Source organism: Acomys minous (assembly GCF_964271855.1).
Source record: "Acomys minous genome assembly, chromosome: 8".
NCBI classification, from domain to species: domain Eukaryota; kingdom Metazoa; phylum Chordata; class Mammalia; order Rodentia; family Muridae; genus Acomys; species Acomys minous.
The window spans coordinates 5316043-5320956 of NC_140489.1; the positions used below are offsets into that span (position 1 = coordinate 5316043).

The 4914-nt window shown below is 42.5% G+C and overlaps 1 gene segment (V, D, J or C); it reads left to right on the plus strand.

Annotated features, from left to right (window-relative positions):
- The first annotated feature begins 390 nt into the window (after positions 1-390).
- LOC311603264 (immunoglobulin heavy variable 3-11-like) lies at positions 391-871 on the plus strand. The segment is given in 2 exons: positions 391-449; positions 543-871.
- Positions 872-4914: the final 4043 nt, after the last annotated feature.

Consider the following 4914-nt stretch of genomic DNA (forward strand, 5'->3'; position numbering starts at 1 on the left):
AGCTCTTGTATAAAGCAAAACTGTGTGAGGAGCTATGTAATTTCAGATTTGTACTGGGAGACATAGAAGGATAAACACACAGCATGTTGTGTGCATGTGCACAACAGAGAACTATATAAAGTAGGATGGATCCTTAACAATGAAAAGCTGCATACAGAGCAACCATTGTGTGTTAACTTCTGTAACTGTCATCAGTCTTTGATGTCTTATATCAGCTCTGAGCACAGCTTCCTGCCCAGGTCCAACAACATAGCCTGCTACAGCAGGAAGACATGCAAATGAGGCTTCTCTGTGCCCATGAAAAACAGTCCTGCCCTGACCCTGCAGCTCTGGCACAGGAGCTCAGCCCTGGATTCCCAGATCCTCCCATTCAGTGATCAGCACTGAACACAGACCACTCACCATGGACTTGGGGATTAGCTTGGTTTTCTTTATCTTGATTTTAAAAGGTAATTTATGGAGAAGAGATGCTGTGTGATATGTGGACATCAGAAAGAGAAACATTACGACAGTTTTCTAACCAGTATTCTCTATGTTTTCAGGAGTCCATTGTGAGGTGCAGCTGGTGGAGTCCGGGGGAGGCTTGGTACAGCCTGGAAAGTCGATGAAACTCTCCTGTGCAGCCTCTGGATTCACATTCAGTAGCTACTGGATGAGCTGGGTCCGCCAAGCTCCAGGCAAGGGGCTGGAGTGGGTCGCATACATTAGTTCTGGTAGTAGTAACATCAACTACGCCGATGCCGTGAAGGGCCGATTCACCATCTCCAGAGACAATGCCAAGAACACCCTGTACCTGGACATGAACAGTCTGAGGTCTGAGGACACAGCCACATATTACTGTGCCAGACACACAGTGAGTGAGTGACACTGAGAACTCAGACTCAAACCTCCCTGCAGGGAGCTGATGATCAGCAGGGGGCGCTGAGAGCACACAGAGCTCTGAGTGACAGAGAGTTACATCCTGTTCAGAGTCCTGAAGGACATGGAGGGCTGGAATCTTCTGTGTGTGGGCTGCCTGTCCAAGGGGATTCTCTCTGCAAGTTCAGTGCATAGTAATCCTTGAATTGTCCAAGTGCTTATTCCACTTTCGGTCTATATCTGTCTCTGTCTCTTTGTCTCTCTGTCTCTGCCTATTTCTGTTTCTGTCTCTCTGTCTGTCTCTGTCTCTGTCTCTGTCTCTGTCTCTGTCTCTGTCTCTGTCTCTGTCTCTCTCTCTCTCTCTCTCTCTCTCTCTCTCTCTCTCTCTCTCTCTCTCTCTTTCTTTCTCTCTCTCTCTTCTATTAATCTGCACTATAATTTTGAAAAAAAATTCCATCAATTGGCCTGGATCTCAGCATCTGGATAGTTTGGCTGGCTAATTAGTCCCAAGGAACACACACAATGTCTAACGGGGCCAGAGGTGGGATTCCTTCTTGGCTACCATACCTACCGCTTTTTGTACTTATGAAGCACCAAGCTCAGTTTTTTGTTCTTATGTGGTAAGAATTTTAAGCATAGAACAGTTTCCACAACATGTAGACTATTTTAAATGTAGGAAAAAGTTTGACTTGAAGAAATGCAGAACATCACACAGGGCAGACAGGATACTGTATGTGGACCAGGATCAGACCCAGAAGAAGCAAAGGGCACATGAGACTGTGGAAGTCAAGACTCAGGGCAGAGACTCAGTAAGATTCTACCATAGAGACTGTGTGAGATTCAAGTTAGAGCCAACAGGGAAATCAGGCAGGGCCAGTGATCCATTATCCCAAATGGCCTTCAGCCTCTCCTTCATCCTCACGCAAACCATACACAACAGAACCATCCCTAACCAGCTGTGGGGCTGGTAATAAAAAGTGTGTTAGGCTCCTGCACTGAGAAGTGAGGCCAATGTAGGTAGTGATTCTTACCGAGTGACACTTAGATTCAAACAGCTCTAACCCACTCAACAGGTAATGTGTCTTTTCTTCCACTCTGTTTATTTGATGAAGTTTAGTTTTTATAGTGCTCCTGAACTTAAAGAACATAATTAATTTCCTTTTAACCTGTGACTCCCTTTTCTTTCCTCCAGGCATCTAATGATTGTGCTTGCAACACTGCCCCTGATCATGGTATAAAGAATCTTTGACTCATTCTGCCTTGAGGATCAACATCTCAAATACAAATGTACTTCTGTATGGCACCTAGCCGTAGAAAGAGCATTGTTCTCATTGACATCTGGGACCACATGGATGGAGTCACCAAAAACCAAGTAGGACACACTCGAAGCCAGAGGATGATGATTGTTCAATCAAAGCATTATGCTCCTGGACTTGATGTAAGTATGTCAGATTGTCATGGAGTTGTGTGCTCTGTGGTGATGGCACAGCTGTGGCTTCAACACACTGTTGTCCTGTGAGTTTTGGAGAAATGGAAGGAGAGAACTCTGTATTCACCTGTTTGTCCATTTTTCAAAGTTTTGGAAAATGAAGGCAGAAGCCATGGCTGCTTCTATTAAGTGATTCTACATACTCTGCCCTCGTCTGCCTGTCTGGGCAATTCACCTATGAGAGAACAATGTTCCTGAGAGGGAGCTGGGGCTTTAACCTCAGGCCCATGTAGCTTACAAGTCTCAGCTGCAATAGTGAATGACTAGGTAACTGGAGACTGGTCCAGACCAGCTGGTGCCTGAGCCTGACAACATCTTTGATTTTGTCTCAATTTCCAATGAACATTTCTTAAAAGATTCTAAAATTTTGATAACAAATGTTGTTTTAAAGCCAAACTCGAAAGATTTTTAATTGCTGTATATTTGTAAATATATATAAGTCTTTGCAGAATAATGCAGAGAAGGGAGACTGGAAAACTGAGAAACAAGATTGAAAATTGCAACACTAAAGCAAAGGAAGAGAGGAGTCAAATGCTCCTAAATCCTCATTTTAAAAAAGGAGGCCACTGTAATAGGACTGAGCTGTCTATAAGACAAAGGCCCTCATCACACTCCCCATCTCCCTGTGTTGAATCTGTCCCCACTAAGCTCATTCATCAGCCAAGGGATTCTCAGACTGCGAGTGCATCACAAATATTTCCTTCACTATTATTTCCCAATGGACTTCTCAGTCCCCTGTGTGTCACTTTTCAGAGTATCCTATTTGAGGACAGGGGAGGATCAATATAATGTCATGTCAAAGAAATATGTCAAAATATACACTATAGCAAAATGAACACTACTAGATTATGTTTCTAGTTTTAAGACCTTTGAGTGACAACTAAATCAGAATTTTTTATTGTTACTTTATTTTCTCTGCACACCTTGGGATGCCTGACAAGGTTAGAATTATGTATCTGTTGAGAATGGAGGCACCTGATGTGTCCACATTCTGAAACCATCTGCTGCCAAATTATAAGAGGTTTTTTACATGGTCCTAAAAACACAATGATAGTTATATCATCAGCCAAATATGGAAATTGTGTGCAGCATCAAGATTGAAGTGACCAAGGTCACTGAAGTCCAGTCCACATTAGTCTCACAACCATTTCTGTGGTTAATTAAAGAGCACACACGTTTGGAAAATCATGACTTTGTATGCTGCTGCCCTAAGCATCAGCCTCAGCATCCAGGTTCCTGACCTCCTTCACTTCCTTCCCTGACGTTTGTTTATGATGAACAATGATGTAGAGAATGAAAAGCTGTGGAAATGTGTGTCCTCTGTAGGAAGGCCTGCATCCCTGAAGGTAAAGGAAAGAGAGAAGAAAGAACATTGGGCACTAGAAGGCTGGCTGATGCAGGGAATGGATGAGAGATGGATGTCTCTAAGCTTTTTTGTTTCACTCTCAGGGAGATTCTGCACTGTGAGGAAGGAATCCAAAGGCACAGATGTTCTAAAGGACCACAACCTCCCAGTCCTGCTGTGCCCAGTGTCACTGCAGAGCTTAGGTCACTGAATGAGAAGCTCCACAATGTTGATTCAGCACACAGTTTTCACAGTCTTGGGGCTCTCATCACAGAAGCCATAGAAACGAGTGTGAGTCAAGTGCACTGTGAACAAGCTGTGCTTCTGTGGACTTCAGTTCATCAGCATAAGGAGGCCAGCATGGAAAACGGGGCTCTCACCTGATGACTGCTGTAGGAAATGGCCTCATTGCTTAGATAGGATGAGGACCAGCAGTATGATCTGAGCACTCTCCATCTCTGAGAATATTCTGTCACCTGTTACTCTTATACAGAGAGAGGTCACCAAGGACTCTGATTAATTATGTTTTTTAAACATTGTTTAAAGACTCTAACGTCCACCATTTGAGATTTCTACTGCAGGATTGCCACATTGATGGATAAGGGTGAATCTCATTATTCACTCACACAATCTTTGAAAAAATCTCAAAATTAAATTTATTTTCATCACAAATACACATTCACAACCTAAGACCCGATGTCTTGCAGCTGAGTTAATCACAATTCTTGTTTAAAACATTTTTTTAATTTTACTTATACATTTATATTATTACACATATATACAATAAAACCTAAAGCAAGAAGAACCATGACACAATCCGGAGCTATATAAATGCTATATTCTTAGTGTTTTGGATATTTGTATTTGACAGCCTTGAAGAACACATCTTTCCTATAATGGTGCCTCTAAAATTCTAAATGTAACTCAATCTCTGTCACATCTTGTCATTATCAACTTAAACCATTATTTAGATGTAAAAACATCTTAACCCCTAAACAACTATGCTTCATTGTAAAACTAAGCTACCTGATCTTCAACTCCATCAGAGATGTGGGAAGGAATGAACGTGATTACCTGAGCATGCCAGGAGTGCACGTTAGTAGCTTTCCAAATGAGAGGATGACAGAGACAGTTTTCTACCTGAGTAGTGACCAAACCCTCTCTATTATGTTGGAGCATCTTCTTCAGCCTTCTGACAGACATATTTATGAGGCAGGAACTA